The 16850-nt window shown below is 43.5% G+C and overlaps 1 protein-coding gene and 1 non-coding gene across 8 annotated transcripts in view; one reads left to right on the forward strand and one right to left on the reverse strand.

The window, feature by feature from the left end:
- The window catches only part of PTPRM (protein tyrosine phosphatase receptor type M), a 901381-nt gene that overhangs the window by 652577 nt on the left and 231954 nt on the right, over nucleotides 1–16850 (forward strand). The gene's annotated exons all lie outside the window — the stretch shown is intronic.
- On the reverse strand, nucleotides 14608–14742 carry LOC142428419 (small nucleolar RNA SNORA42/SNORA80 family). The gene has a single exon (XR_012780323.1). It is a non-coding gene; the product is annotated as a small nucleolar RNA SNORA42/SNORA80 family (small nucleolar RNA).

The raw sequence follows: 16850 nt of genomic DNA on the forward strand, positions 1-16850 counted from the left end.
TTGCTTCTGAGCTAGATGGCCGCTTGTTTATCTTCAAGCCTTTAAGACCCCAGTCACTATCTCTTTTGATAGCCGGGCACCATCAGCTTTCTTCACCACATTTACTTGTTCACCCATGTAGGCTCCAGCTGTTGTGTCGGGAGAGTGAGCATCATAGAGTTCCAATTTAATAAAAGAAGGTATTCATGCATAGAGGGAGTGTTTGAGTAGAGGCCCAAGGTCCTTCCGCCACCTTAATACTTGATCTATAAATATAGACACAAAGATCTATTTCCCCAACCTCCTATATATATTTGCATGTACATGTCTTTGTCTAGACCTCCATGAATGCCCTTTGACTCCTAGCTCTTTCCTCCATCTCCCTTGACCTTCCTCCTGCCCTACTACCATGCTTCATTGCCACCTGGGCTAGAGTATACCTCTTCTCTAATCAACCTTACCCTTGATCATTTCCCACCAGGCCTGCCACTCCCCCTTCTCTACCCTTTGGGGTCCCATGTTTTTCCCTTGTCCCTGGGTTTGTTAACACCACTTCCTTACCCCCCCTACCCCCCACCCCAAGTCCCCCCGGAACTGTCGGTCCCGTTGTTTTTCCTCCCGATAGTTCATCCAGCCTGTCCTATTCAGACAGACCTGTGGAGTCACTAACATGCACGAAAACTAGACAGAGGAACACAAAGCAACAGTATATAACCGGACAACAAAACAACCAAAACAAACCACTGAAAAAGAACAGAACAAAACAGTTCACAAGAGAAAAGCTTGTAGTTAGTTCAGGGATCTTTGCTGGCCCTTAGGAGCGTTTTCCAGACCAGTCTGTTGGGGCACCACGCCCTGGCCCCAAAGTCCACTTTCAGCATTCCCTGGGGACCTTGCCACTCCATTCCCTTGCTGTTCCGCTGCACTCCCCCAGTGCATTGCCTCGGTGTGGTGGGATCAGGTCAGGTGCAATTCCCACACTGTGTCTCCGGTGCTGTCCCCTGTATCGCCCTTAGTCACTGAGGGGCATCATGTCTCATAGTAGGGCCAGCCATGTTGTTCTCTCTGTGGACTGGCTGCTCTAGTCAGGAACATCATCATCACGGCCTGGTGGGCCAGGCTGTGCTCCACTCTCTCCTCCTGCCCCTTCATCTGCTCCCGTGTGCTCTGGTCAAATATGACCATCTCCCATAGCTGCAGGGTCAATGTCGTCCTTTGGAACAAGTTCTTTTCGGGGGAGGGGCAGGAATCCACTTAATTTATGGTGCTGGGGCCTGCCTCCCAGACCTCTCCACCGGTTCCGTCCTCCACGCCGGGATAATGCATTCACACCTTGCGACACTGGGTTGAAGTCTGGTCCCACTTTCCCTGTGGAGATATAAACAATACCCTCCCCTTGGGTGGATTAATGCCCCATTTCTGTCATGCTGATTGTACTTACCTCAGGGGACTCATGTTGTACCTGTCCCTTTGGGACTGGCTTACCTCGCTTAGCATAATTCCTTCCAGCTCTTCCCATGAAATAACGTGTTTCATGTGCTCATCGGTGCTTTTCAATGCTGCATAATACTCCATTGTGTGTATGTGCCAAAGTTTGCTAATCCACTCGTCTATCGATGGAAACTTAGGCTGTTTCCAAGTCTTTGCTATTGTGAATTGTGCCGCAATAAACATTGGAGCGCATATGACTGGTCGTGTTTTATTTGCTGCTTCAACCGGGTATATGCCCAGTAGAGGGATGGCTGGGTCGTAAGGTAGATCGATTTCCATTTTCTTTAGGTATCGCCAGATTGCTTTCCACAGTGTCTGTACAAATCTGCACGACCACCAGCAGTGGAGGAGGGTTCCTATTTCACCACAGCCCCTCCAACACTTGTTGCTCTCTGATTTACTGATCTGGGCTAGCCTCAGGGGTGTTAGGTGGTATCTCATGGTTGTTTTGATTTGCATTTCTCTTATGGCAAGGGACTTGGAGCACTTTCTCATATATTTATTGGCCATATTGATCTCCTCTCTAGTGAAAGTTCTTCTCATTTCTTTTGCCCACTTCCTTAGGGGGTTAACTGTTTTCCTCTTTTTGCAGGTCATGATGGTGTTGTAGATTTTAGTAATGAGCCCTTTGTCTGACGTGTCATTACTAAAAATCTTCTCCCAGTCTGTGGGTTGCCTTGTCACCCTCTTGGCAAAGTCTTTCGAGGTGCACAGGTGTTTTATTCTTATTAGATCCCATTTGTCGATTTCCAGATCACCTGTGTGTGTCCCCTTCCCTGTTGCAGTGAGCCTATGTGCTCCCTGGGCCAGTGCTCTGAGATTAGTCCCGATTCCTTCCTTAATGGTCCTGATGGTTTGGGGTTTGACTTCTAGATCTGTGATCCACCTTGAGTGTATTCTTGTGCAGGGGGTGAGGTAGACGTCTTGTTTCAACTTTCTACATGTGGATATCCATTGTTTCCAGCACCACTTATTAAAGAGGGCATCTGCTTCCCACTTGACGTTTTTGGGGCCCTTGTCGAAGATCAGTTGTCTATATGCTGATGATTTTACTCCTGGGCTTTCTATTCTTTTCCACTGGTCTGAGTGTCTATCATTGTGCCAGTACCATGCTGTTTTGACCACTGTAGCTGTGTAGTAGGCATTAAAATCAGGCAGGGCGAGTCCTCCAATTGTGTCCTTCTTCTTGAGGAGTTCTCTGCTAATTCTGGGTTTCTTCCCTCTCCATATGAAGTTGGTGGTCAGTTTTTCCAATTCTTTGAAGAAGGTTGATGGTAATTGGATTGGTATAGCATTGAACTTGTAGAGTGCTTTAGGAAGAACTGTCATCTTTACTATGTTCAGCCTACCTAACCATGAGCAGGGGAGCTTCATCCATTTGTGAAGGTCACTTTTGGTTTCCTGTAATAGGGTTTTATAATTATGCTTATATAGGTCTTTAGTATTTTTTGTTAAGTATATTCCTAGGTATTTCAGTTTGTTCTTGGCTACTGTGAAGGGTACTTCCCTCTTAATCGCCTCTTCCATGGCCCTGTCCGATGTGTATAGAAACCCTACCGACTTCTGTTTATTGATCTTGTATCCTGCTACTCTTCCGTATTCCTCTATTGCTGTAAGTATTCCAACTGTGGAGTTTTGGGGGTCTTCAATGTATAAGATCATGTCATCTGCAAATAACGATAGTTTCACCTCCTCCTCTCCCAACTGGATCCCTTTGATGTCCTTCCGCTGTCTTATGTTGTTAGCCAGAACCTCCAAAACGATATTGAATAGAAGAGGGGACAGGGGGCATCCTTGTCTTGTGCCCTTTTTCAGTGGTATTGTTCTTGTCTTTTCTCCATTGACTATGATGTTGGCTGTTGGTCTTTCATAGATAGCTTGTATGAGCTTGAGGAACTTACCTTCCAATCCTATCTTCATGAGTGTTTTGATTAGGAATGGATGCTGGATGTTGTCAAATGCTTTTTCTGCATCTATGGATATTATCATATGGTTTTTATCCTTTTTCTTCTCGATGTGGTGAATGATATTGATGGATTTTCGGATGTTAAACCATCCCTGCATCGCTGGGATGAATCCTACTTGGTCGTGGTGAATGATATGCTTGATGTTCCTTTGTATTCTATTGGCCAATATTTTGTTAAGGATTTTTGCATCTATGTTCATTAGAGATATTGGTCTATAATTCTCTACGCTTGTGGGGTCTTTTCCCTGTTTGGGTATCAAAGTAATGCTGGCTTCGTAAAATGAGTTTGGGAGCTTGCCGTTCTTTTCTATGTTATGGAATACTTTGTGGAGGATCGGTGTCAGCTCTTCCCTGAATGTTTGGTAGAATTCTGCTGTGTAGCCATCTGGCCCTGGGGCCTTTTTCCTTGGTAGGTTTTTGATGACACTCTCTATTTCTTCCTTCGCTATGGGTTTGTTGAGGTTCTTGATCTCTGTCTCAGATAATCTAGGGATAGATTGTTTTTCTAAATATTTATCCATGTCTTCCAGGTTTCTGAATTCATTAGAATACAAACCTTCATAGTACTTTGTGATTATCCTTTTTATCTCATTGGGGTCTGTTGTTATTGCCCCCGATTCATCCCTCATCCTGGCTATTGATGATTGTTCCTTTCTATCTTTGGTAAGCTTTGCCAGGGGAGTGTCAATTTTATTAATTCGTTCATAAAACCAGCTTCTAGTTGCGTTAATCCTTTGCATTGTTCTTTTGTCTTCCCACTGGTTTAACTCCGCCCTGATTTTTATTATTTCTTTTCTCTTGCTATTGGAGGGGTAGTTCTGTTGACTCTGTTCTAGTTGTTGGAGGTTTTGTGTTAACATATCTGTCATACGCCTTTCTTCTTTTTTCATGTATGCATTCAGTGATATCAAGCTACCTCTGATAACTGCCTTTGCAGTGTCCCATAAGTTTTGATATGTTGTATGCTCGTTCTCATTAGTTTCTAGAAATTTCCTGATATCCTCTCTGATCTGGACCTTAACCCATTCATGTCGCAGGAGATCGTTGTTTATTCTCCAATTGGTGGCCCTTGCTTTTCTGGGTGCCCTTCTATTAATCTCCAGCTTTATGGCATGGTGGTCTGAGAAAGACGTCTGGATAATATCTATGTGTTTGAATTTACTCAGGCTGGCCTTGTGCCCCAGCATGTGATCTATTCTTGAGAAAGATCCGTGTGGATTGGAGAAGAATGTGAAACCTTTTGCTTTTGGATGAAAGGCTCTATAGATGTCTATCAGGCCCTGTTGCCTAATTACATTGTTTAGCTCTCTGGCCTCTTTGCTGAGCTTCTTTCCCTGTGACCTGTCTTTCTCTGATAGTGGAGTGTTGAAGTCCCCCACTATTATTGTTGTTTCCGTGATTTCTTCTGTCATTTTTTTAATAGTTTGTTTGACGAAATTTGCCGCACCATTATTAGGTGCGTAAATATTCAGTATGCTTATTGCTTCCTGGTTTACTGAGCCTTTGAGCATTATGTAATGTCCCTCTTTGTCTCTTTTTATGTTTTGGATCTTGAGATCCATTTTGTCGGAGATTAAGACAGCCACTCCTGCCTTCTTGGAGTTACCATTTGCTTGGTAAACTTTCTGCCAGCCCTTTATTCTCAGCATATGCTTGTCTGCTTGCTTAAGGTGTGTCTCTTGCAGGCAGCAGATTGATGGGTTATGTTTTCTAATCCAATCCTCCAGCCTCTTTCTTTTAACATATGAATTGAGCCCATTTGTATTCAAAGTGATTATTACAATCTCTGGCTTCATGGTTGCCATATTCTGTTTTGTGTTTTGGGTCTTTGCCTATCTTCCTTCATATCAGTGTACTGCGTTTGAGTGGAGGGTTTCTATCCTGTCCTCTTTTCCATCTGAGACCGTGTTGTCCTGGTACGTGTTGCTGGCATGTTGGCTTCTAGATGGAGATGGGATATATGGTGGTCTCCTGGAGGTTCTAGTTGGAGCTTGATCTTCTGGCCATAGTGAGTCAGCCAGTATGTTCTGCAGGGTCGGGTGACTTGCAGTATATTTTTTGAGTTCTTCCTTGTCCTGGAAGACCCTTATCTTACCCTCTATCTTAATGGATAACTTGGCAGGGTATAGGATTCTGGGGGAGGCATTTTTATCTTTCAGAATTTGGAAGATGCTGCTCCATTCTCTCCTCCTCTTCATGGTTTCAGCTGATAAGTCTGAGCATACCCTTACCTGCGCTCCTTTGTATGTGACTGTCTTCCTTTCTCTTGATGCTCGTAGAATTTTCTCTTTTTCCTCTAAGTTGGATAATTTTACAATTATATGCCTTGGCGTGTTCTTCTTGGTGTTTAGCTTAGCCGGCGTCCTCTCTGCTTCCTGTATGAGAGTCGGATTCTCCTTTGTTAGGTTGGGGAAATTTTCTTCCAGGAATTCCTTTGCTATCTTGGCGGTCGATTTGTGTGTTATGTTGTGTTCCGGTAGACCAATTATTCGAATATTATTCCTCTTCATAGCATCTGTCATTGATCTCAGGCTGTCTTCTGTTTCTTTAATTTTCCTATCTGATTGTTTTTCTCGCTTGCTTCGTTTGTTTTGAGCGTCCTCGAGTTCACTGATACGGTTCTCAGCCTCCTCAAGCCTAGATATAGCTTCTGTGACCTTTTGTGTGGCCTCTGCTACCTCCTCTGTTAGTTTCTGCAGTTCCTTTTGGTGGATAGTATTCATCCCCTCTATTGTGGACTTCATCCCCTCTATTGTGCATTTCATCCCTTCTATCGTTGCATCCTTATTTTGGTTTTCTTCTCTTAGCTCCTGTATTACTGCAAGCAGAGTTCTGAAGATTTCCTTTTGTGGCTGATCTATATCTGTTTCTTCTATGAGTGACGTTAGGTCTGTTAAAGTGCCTCGTTTTTCTGATTTTTTTGTTGGGAGTGATGTGGTCTGTTGATTTTTCCTTGATCCTTTAATAGGCCCCATGCTTCTGGGAGACAGGAGTAACCTTATTGTGTGGAGGCTCAGGCCACTGTGCCGTCTCCTGGGGTGGCTGGGGCGGGCTGCGGCAGGCTTAGGGCTGGCACTGGGGACCCAACAGGGCCCCAGTTGGTGAGAGCTGGCTGGAGCTCACTGAGGGCTCCTCAGGGACTGCAAAGCCTAGACTGCAGGTGGAGTGTTTGATCTGCCCAGGCTGGACACTGCAGGGAACAATGGTGTTTGCTCTCCGCCCTTTTGGCGCGAAACCGCAGGGGGTAATGGCGCCGGCAAAGGAGGCTTGGCGCGAAACCGCAGGGGGCAATGGCGCCCTTCCTCTGCTCAGGCTCAGAGTCGCGGCCGCCGGGGTCCCCGCAGCACCCTGGGGAGGGCACCTACTCTTGTGCCTTGCGCAGGGGGGGGCCCTTGGTGGGCAGACTCAGCAGCGCGGGGCGCGGCGCTCCGCGGAAGCTCAGGGTCCGGGACAGGCGCGGGTTGGGCTATGGCTCCTGTTGGCGGGAAGTGCTCAGCGCAGGGTCCCGGCCAGGAGTGGAGCTGGCACTAGGCTGCCAGGGGCTGGCGGGGGCGGGCGGGGGTGGGAGGCCAGCGCACGGAGGGCAGGTGGAGAGGTCCGCGGCAGCGGTGCGGGTGGATGGTCCCCCGTGGGGGTCGCCAGACAACCCGCGGGTCCGCTCCCCTGAGCTTGGATGAATGGAGGGAGGGACGTGGGCCCGAGGGCAGATCGCTGCCCTGCGGGGAGAGGGGAACTGCGGGAGAGGAAAGCTTCTCTCCCAGTGGAGATCCGCGTATGGGGAGTGGGGAGTGGGCCGCTGGAGTAGGCAGGGCAGGCAAGTGGCTCTGGGCTGGCGTCCGTTTGGGGATGGAGCCTAAGCCGGTCGCCAGTGAGCTCACGGCAGCTTAGTGGCCAGAGATGTCCCACTAGTCCGGTCCTCATTGACCTAGACCCCTGCTCCGGACAAATACGTGGGGTAGGACTGGGGTGCTGTCCCAGGGGGATATTTCACTCACCAGACTCTTACTATTCAGCTACCTGGTCGCCAATCCCGCTTTGTTTGGAGGAGCTCTCAGAGTATGCGGGTGTCCCTGTCGGCCATCTTCCCCCTCTCCCTCAATAAATGTTTTTTAAAGTACTGGATAAAAATATCCTGTGGTTCTTATTCTGACTAGTAAAATTATGGACAGTTTTTCTGTTTCCTTATTTTTGTTTTGGATCCTTTCTAGATTTTATACAATGCAGCTGAACTGTTTTCCGAAAATATATGTTCAGCTTTAATTTATTTTAGTAATTTATTGAGCTGGAATCAACAAAACATGTTAAAGAGGGTAGAGTTTCAAAGAGAAGACTTTGCAAAGAAATGAATATCAGTGCTATCCTTGGACCAGCTAGTTAATGAAATGAGGTTTCCAAATAAAAAGTGTTTGGCAATGTGAAGAAATTGATGCAATCAACAGATGTTCATAAATTACATTTTATGGATTAAAACCTCCAGTAGTATCTATATAGAGTTGCTATGAATCAGATCAACTAGTTGGGATGCGAAAGAGGAAGAACCAAGTTAAGAGGAAATGAGCAAAAGTTTATAGCCTGGCAGAGTAGCATGTGATAGGCACTGTTGCAGACCAGTGACCCCAGGCCAGGCTCCATTGAAACGCTAGTGCTGGTCAGGAACTCTGTGTTCCCCTGAGTGTGGTCCCTCGTCCCTGTGCACGTGCACGTGTACAGATCACACCAAGAGGCTGTGTGTATGTAGAAGCTACCTATGTATTTCTTCATTTAACACATATCAAATGAGTGGCATTTGTAGGTCAGTCAATGCTCTAAGCTCTGGAGAATATAATTAACAAAACTAGTAAAATGTACTTTCTACTGGAAAATACAGAAGTAAATCAAATAAGGCACATATTACAGAGGAAGATGAAACTAGGGAGATTACATATGGAGCAGATGAACGGCAAAAGTGAAGGGTGGGCAAGAAAGGGTTACACCTACAAATAGGGAAACAAAGAAAGAACTCAGGGAGGTGGGGAGGAGCTTCCAGTTAAAGGAAGTCGCAGCTAGGCCAGTGTGGATGGAATAGAACAAGCGAGGGAGAGCATGTTAGGAGGTAAGGGCAGCAAGTGAGTAAAGTAACTTGGGAGTGCAGTAACTTCTATGACTTTGGTGATAGAAATGAAGCTGGATATCACATGGAGGACTGGTACTAGACCAATGACTTCTTCATTGCAAATATCTTCCTCAAAAACCGAAAGGGCAACTGTATGCATGGACTAAACTTAATGAAATGCATGGGAATTACATTGAATATATCTATGGGAAGAGATAATGGTTAGCACACAACCATTTCAAAAGGCAGCATGTGATCAAAACTGAGGTATGGAAGGAAGAGTCAACATTACATTAAAGACGTCAGTGAAGAACAAGGCTCCAAGTATTTCTGGGATGCCACTTTAAATGTTTCAACAGCAGAGGAAGCAATGGAAGCTCTCACTCACCTAAGCCAAAAAATTCAGAAGACAATTACCCGGCCAACCACAAAGAAAGATCCATATTTGTTCTCATTCCATAGAATGGTGACCCAAACAGAATGTAGAAATTATCAAATGATATCATTAATAATTAATATCTTTTGCAGAAGATAATTTTAGAATGGTTACAGCAGTGCATTGAAAGGGAACGGCAAGAATGTCATGCTGAATTCAAAAGAGTTGAAAATATTACAAGTAGAACTAATTGTAATGGGTCATAAGGGAGATCAAATGAGAAGTTGCACATTTTCACCCAGCTGCATCTGCAGCAACCCAATTTCAATGCATTCTGCATGTTAACAAGACTTCCCATCCCTGGTCCATGGTCAAAGGGGATTTACTAGAGGCCTAAGGTTTGTATTACTTTGTTATTTTTGGTTGTTGGTTTTTCAATGTGTTTTTGTATGTATATAAAATCCACAATAGGTAAATCTATAGAGAGAGTAACTGGATTAATGGTTTCCATGGGGATATGGCAGGGCAGGTTGGAGAGAAATGAGGAGCTAATAGCAATGAGAACAAGAATGAAGGAAATATTCTAAAACTGCTCGTGATGCTAGTACAGTCTTAATGATGTGACTGACCTGTTGAACTGTATGATATGTGAGCTACATGCCAATGAAACTGTTAAGAAAATAAAGCATAGGTTGAATAAGGCTTTCGTTTCTGACGTCATCTATAGCTTGACTACAGGAAGGCATATCAAAAGACATTTCCTTCTACTTTATTGACTGTGTAAACGCATCCCACTGCTTAGAGCACAGCACATTGCGTACAGTATTGATAAGAATGGGAATGCCAGGGCAGTGCATCATGCTTATGCAAAGCCTGTCCATATACCAAGAGGCAGTGGTTCAAACAGGACACCGGAGTGCTGCATAGTTTAAAATCAGGAAAGGTGTATGTCAGGGTTGTATTTTTCACTATAAAAATTCAATCTTTATGCCAAGTAAGTCATCAGAGAAGGTGGACTATATAAGAAGAGCACACCATCAGGAATGGAGAAAGTGATGTGTCAACAACCTAACAACCCGTGTTATGCAGGTGACACAATTTTCCTTACTGAAATTCTTGAGGACTGGAAGAACTTGCTGCTGAAAATCAAAGACTGCAGCCTCCAATGTAGATTACAATTCAGTGTAAACAAAACCCAAATCCTCACAACTAGAACAAATGGACGTTGTTCAGAATGCCATCTTGCTTGGATCCACAGTCAGTGCTCATGGAAGCAGCAGTCAAGGGAGCAAACGATGTGTTGCATTGGGCAGATCTGCTTCCTAAGGACCTCTTAACATGTTGAAGAGCAAGACTGTTACTTTGCAGAGCCAAGCCATGGTTATTTCATTCACCTCAGATGCATGTGAAAGGTGGACAATGAATAAAAGACACTGCAGGGGGATCAATGCATTTAAATTTTTGTGTTGCCCTAGAATATTGAAAGTCCTTTTAACTTCTGGTAGAAAAATACAAATCTGTCTTAGAAGAAGTACAACCAAAATGCTCCTTAAACGTTGGGCCTCTACTGAAGTACTACCTCAATGCAAGGATACTTTCTTCTATTAAGTTGGCATTCCATGATGCTCACCTTCCTGACACAACTGCTGAAAACAAAGTGGTTGAATAAGCAAATGTGGTGAAGAAAACTGATGGTGCCCGGCTATCAAAAGATATAGCGTCTGGGGTCTTAAAAACTTGAAGGTAAACAAGTGGCCATCTAGTTCAGAAGCAACAAAGCCCACATGGAAGAAACACACCAGCCTCTGCGATCACAAGGTGTCAAAGGGATCAGGTATCAGACAAAGTCAGAAAAAAAATTATCATAGTGAATGAGCGGGGGAGTGCGGACTGGAGACCCAAAGCCCATTTGTCGGCCACTGGAGATCCCCTGGCATAGGGGTCTCTCGGGGAGGAGATAAGCCAGTCAGGATGCGATGTAGCAATGATGAAAAATACAACTTTTTTGTTCCTAAATGCTTTCTCATCCTCCGCCCCCCCCCCCCCTCCACTACCATGATCCGAATTCTCCATTGAAAGTCTGGCTAGACCAGAGGATGTACACTGGTATAGATAGGAACTAGAAACACAGGGAATCCAGGGCAGATGATCCTCTCTGGACCAGTGATGTGAGTGGCGACACTGGGAGCGTAGAGGGAGGGTGAGTGGGTTGGAAAGGGGGAACCAATCACAAGGATCTACATGTGACCTCCTCCCTGGGGGATGGACAGCAGAAACATGGGTGAAGGGAGACATCGGACAGGGCAAGATATGACAAAATAATAATTTATAAAGTGTCAAGGGGTCATGAGGGAGGGGGAGCGGGGAGGGAGGGGGGAAAATGAGGAGCTGATGCCAGGGGCTTAAGTGGAGAGCAAATGTTTGAGAATGATGAGGGCAATGAATGTACAAATGTGCTTTACACGATTGATATATGTATGGATTATGATAAGAGTTGTATGAGCCCCTAATAAAATGATTTAAAAAATGATCCTTAAAAGCAGTGATGACAAAACTTCATCCCATATACTTTGGCCATGTAATCAGGAGGGACCAGACCCTGGAAAAAGACATCATGCCTGTAAGGTAGAGGGGCATCGAAGATGAGGGAGGCTCTAAATGAGACGGTTCAGCGCCATGACTGCAAGAAAGGGCTCAAATATAACAATGGCAGGACGTAGGCACCAGCAGGCGGTGTTTGCTGTGTTGTCCCCATGGGTTCTGTACGTTGGGACCAACTTGCGGGCAGCTAACAAGAGCAGCTTGTAGACGTGCTTGGTTCTTCGAAACCCAGTGCAAGGTGTGGAGAAAAGAGCGTCTTGTCTGATCACTCTTTAAAAATAGTTATGTTTGCTATACTGATCTCTGATATCTTTTATAAGAATAATTTTAGCTGCTATGCTAAAATTAGACCACATAGAGGCAAAGGAAAGACCTAATAAATCAATAAAGAAGAAATTATCATAATTTAAGCAAGAATGTGGGCTAGTTAGACCAGAGTGACAGCAGTAGAGGCAAGTGAAATGGGCAGATTTCAAAAAAAAAAAAAACTTAAATGGTTTAACTGGCCTATACTTCACATATCATAAAATTAGTCATTCAGTAATATTTAAAAGAGTTGTGCATTCATCACCACAATCCATTTCAGAGCATTTTGTTCTCATGCTTATTGTTGTGAGCTCCTCATTTCCCCTATCCTTGCACCCATCCCCCCACCCATGCCCCTATCCAGTTACTGTCTCCATAGCTCTACCTATGATGGATTTCATACACAGAACACCATATGACACAAAATATAATGAATAAAAATCATATAAAACAAAATCCCAACAACTGTGACTGACTAGGCAAAAACAGAGAAAAACCAAAATCAAAGAGAAAGCAGAAAATATTAAAAACTGAAACCACTTTAAAATGAGTCAAAAGAAACCAAATGACAGGAAATTACCATATATACTCGAGTATAAGCCGACCTGAATATCAGCCGAGGCACCTAATTTTACCACAAAAACTGCTGGAAAACTCGGCTTACATAGGACTATGTACAGTGTACTTTAAGCTAACTACATCTGCCCTAATGAACTCTGCACTGCTCTCTGGATGATAGCAAGGCTCTTCATGCCACTGAACGATGCTCAGAATTCACTGGCGGCTTCATCCATGTGGGGATCCTCAAAAGGGATTTGGGGCTTAATCTGTCATCCCTAGCTTTCCAAAATTGGGTGGTTACAATTATTGTTCTAATATTTGAAGTTAGAACAAATGGAATTTCCTGATAGAATCAACTGGAGTCTTACAGAATGTAATCAAAGCTGTCACCAAAATTTTTAGCCAGAGCAAATGGAAAAATGGACTTGCCTTTTTCTGAGAAGTGAAAAAGGATGAAGAAAGGAAGTTTGAATGGAGAAGAGAGAAGTTTAAATTTAGGAATTTTTGAGGCATTGCTGAAATTTTAAAGTCTATTAGATACCTGAGTAGAAAGGTTAATTTGATAGTTGAATATGAAATTCTGGACTTTATATCTAGAGATATAAACTATGGATGTTTATAAATTGATCTCTTTGTAGTGTAAACAGGTTTGAGATATTAACAGAAGCAAACAAAGCAAACTTTGCCCTTGCTAGTGATGTAAAAGGAAACCAGGGACTCATTCTCAAGTGAATAAACAAAGTGTGTGTAGGAGTTTGTGTAAGATGGGGACTGCAAAGTGATCATTGAATTTAGCAACATGAAGATCATCAGAAATCCTGAGTAATAGTTTCTCGTAGGGCAAATTTTTGACTGAAGTGGGCCCAAGAGAAAACTAAGGGAAGTAGAAACAGTAAGTCTAAGCAGCTCTTGGGAGGACTCTTCTATAAAAAGAAGCAGAGAAATGGGACACGCGCTGGAGGGCAGTACAGAATGAAGATGAGATGAGTAACCACAGGACGGTGATGCTGCAGCAAATGGAGGGAGCTTTTCAGACAGCTCCTTAAGTGATGGAAAGCAAGGGGAGCAATACGGGGCACAGTCATTTGAACCAGTAATGGAGCAGAAGCAGAGTTTGTGGAAGGGAAGTAGTAGAAATCATGTTGCTTCAGGTTCCTCAGTGAGATAGGAATCAAAGCCTTCACCTGAGAATGGAGATGGGGTATTGAACAGATTTCAAGAAAATGACATGCAGTCATTGTGTAGCAAAAACAACAAATAAAGGAGATGCAATGGTTCAGGAAAACATAGTATGTTAACAGGAAGTGTTAATTACTTATTGAACTTAGTGTGGGTTTCTCCAGCCATGTTCACATTCTTCTGCAGGGATGCATGCTCAGAGTATGCAATCTTGAAATTGTGATGTGGGTGTGATGGGAAACAAGTAGGCAAGACTAAAAAGAGGAATGCAAGGAACCATGGGAGCCCAGAGGAGGATGTGGTCATCTAAGCTAGGGAAAGAGGAGGAACAGGACAAGTTTGAGAAGGTCTTCAATAATCAGTGGAAAATACAAGAATGGAGACATGTAAAGACATTTATGCAGATAAGAATCCCAAAGAGTACAATGAAATAGTAGAATCTGCAGTTAATACTTGTAGGAATAACAGAGATTTCCTTCTCCACTATCCAGGATTACTTATCGAATTGATGCTGACTTGTGGTGACACTATGAACTGCTGCCCTTGTGGGTTTCTGAGACTGCAACAGTTTGTAGGAGTAGAGGCCCATCTTTCTCCCTGGGAGTGGCTGTGGTTCTGAATTGCAGTTAGTAGCCCAATGGGTAACCACTATGCCACCAGGACTCCTGATAGTGATTATTACTTTTCTTAATTACAAATTTGATATCTACTTGTCACTCAATAATATGTAGCTTTCTAGTTTGCTAACTAGAAAGCTTATACGAACAAAACAAAGAAATGCATTGATTCCCTTCTTTCTCTACCACCCAATTACCTTTATCCCAACTTCCTTCTGGTTCCCTGACTGGTCTTTTTAGCCACTATGAGATCAGGGCTGTAGTGCTCATCTGTTTACTGTATTCACAAGATCAATTTGAAAATATAAAACTCGGAATCCAATATGTTTAGTTTGGATTCCCAGCAAATGTCACATCAAATATTATAGGTGATAAGGTGGAGCTTACTGTGACTTAATGCCCTATCCTTTTGGCTCTGAATCATGGACATTTTTTTTCCCATTGTGTAACCCGCCTCAGTGCCTGAAGCCCACAGGGGTAAAACCAGGCAATGGTTCGGGGTGGCAGTTTGCTTTCACATGGGACACTGAGATAGGCCCATGGGATCGGACCTGCCACAAATCCAAACCCATGTACAATCGTGGACCTTTAAACATCGGGTTTAAGGGCTATATTTGGTTATATATTTTTAATCACAAAGATAACAGAGGTTTCTTATGCTAAACATATTTATGAGGGTAATTTTCACATATAAAAGTTTTCTTAAATGCCTAGGCAGTAATGGATATAAGGCATCAGCATCATAAAACTCAGGCTGCAGAATGTAATCAAAGTATAAGTGAGCCATCCGGGACCTGCAGCATGCTGATTCCAGTGCTTGGAAAGCTCAGACCCAAGATGACAATGGACTGCTCTACTCAGTCAGCATCAGCACTACTCTTGACTAATCACAAACCTAAAGAAATCCTACTGATTACAGCCCTATGAACCAGACAAGTATTATTGGAAGAGAGGGCTAAATACACCTCCCTGGGGCAGAAACATGAGTGAGGGATAGGAGTAAGAGCAACTGCTTTCTTTGAGCCTTCTCCAGAACTGTCATGATGGCAACACATATTGCAAAGAATCTATCAATAAGATAGTGGTAAAAAATATGATGAACAAATGTGAGCAGACACAGAAAGAGATTGTCAGAATGGCATCTTTTTCATCCACTCATTCACCTAATGACTACACTGGTGTTGGGGCTGTGATTATAGGGGTAAGAAAGGTAGATAAGCCTGCATTCTATGAGGGAAGACAATTTATGAGCAAATGAAAGTATAAATGAAATATAAGTTAGTAGTATGATTCTTGAGGTCTGTGAGTCTGCTATGGGAAAGGGGGAGGTAGGGGGAAGGGAAGGGAAGGGGTGTTGACAAACCCAGGGACAAGGGAACAACAAGTGATCCAAATCGGTGGTGAGGAGGGTGTAGGAGGCTTGGTAGAGCTTGATCACGGGCAATATAACCGAGAGGAATTACTGAAACCCAAATGAAGACTGAGCATGATAGTGGGACAAGAGGAAACTAAAAGGAAATAGAAGAAAGAAGTAGGAGGCAAAGGGCATTTATAGAAGTCTAAATAAGGGCATGTACATATGTAAATATATTTATATATGAGGATAGGGAAATAGTTCTAGGTGCATATATTTATAGGTTTAGTATTAAGTAGCAGAAGGACATTGGACCACTCAAATACTGCCTCAATGAAAGAATACTTTGTTCGATTAAACTGGCATTCCATAATACTCACCTTCCTAACACAATTGCTGAAAACAAAGTGGGTGCACACCAAATGTGGTGAAGAAAGCTGATGGTGCCCAGCTATCAAAAGATATGGCATCTGGAGTCTTAAAGGCTTGAAGGTAAACAAGCGTCCATGTAGCTCAGAAGCAACAAAGCCAACATAGAAGCACACCAGCCTGTGTGATCACAAAGTGTGAAAGGATCAGGTATCAGGCATCAAAGAACAAAAATAAAATCATTCTGAATTAAGGGGAGTGCAGATTGGGGACCCAAGACCCGTCTGTAGGCAATTGGACATCCCCTTACAGAAGGATCACAGGGAGGAGACCAGCCAGTCAGGGTACAGTGTAGCAACAATGAAACAAACAACTTTCCTCTAGTTCCTAAATGCTTCCTCCCCCACAATATCATGATCCCAATTCTACCTTACAAATCTGGCTAGACAAGAAGATTCACACTGGTACAGATAGGATTTGGAAACACAGGGACCCCAGGACAGATGATCCCTTTATGACCAGTGCTGATAGTGGCGATACTGTGGGTGGAGGGAGGGTGGGTTGGAAAGGGGGAACTGATTACAAGGATCTACATATAACCTCCTCCCTGGGGGGTGGATAACAGAAAAGTAGGTGAAGGAAAATGTTGGACAGTGTAAGATATGACAAAATAATAATAATTTATAAATTATCAAGGGTTCATGAGGGAGTGCGGAGCAGAGAGGGAGGAGAAAAATGAGCCAATACCAAGGGCTCAAGTAGAAAGCAAATGTTTTGAGAATGATGATGGCAACAGATGTACAAATGTGCTTGACACAATAGATGTATGGATGGATTGTGATAAGAGTTGTAGGAGGCCCCAATAAAATGATTTTTAAAAAAGATTGTAGTATGTAATTTGAAGAATTTTTTATGCAATGCTATGATAGAGAATGCCTGGTATTTACATGATTGAGTGT

The sequence above is a fragment of the Tenrec ecaudatus genome, chromosome 15 (genome assembly GCF_050624435.1).
Source record: "Tenrec ecaudatus isolate mTenEca1 chromosome 15, mTenEca1.hap1, whole genome shotgun sequence".
Taxonomy (NCBI): domain Eukaryota; kingdom Metazoa; phylum Chordata; class Mammalia; order Afrosoricida; family Tenrecidae; genus Tenrec; species Tenrec ecaudatus.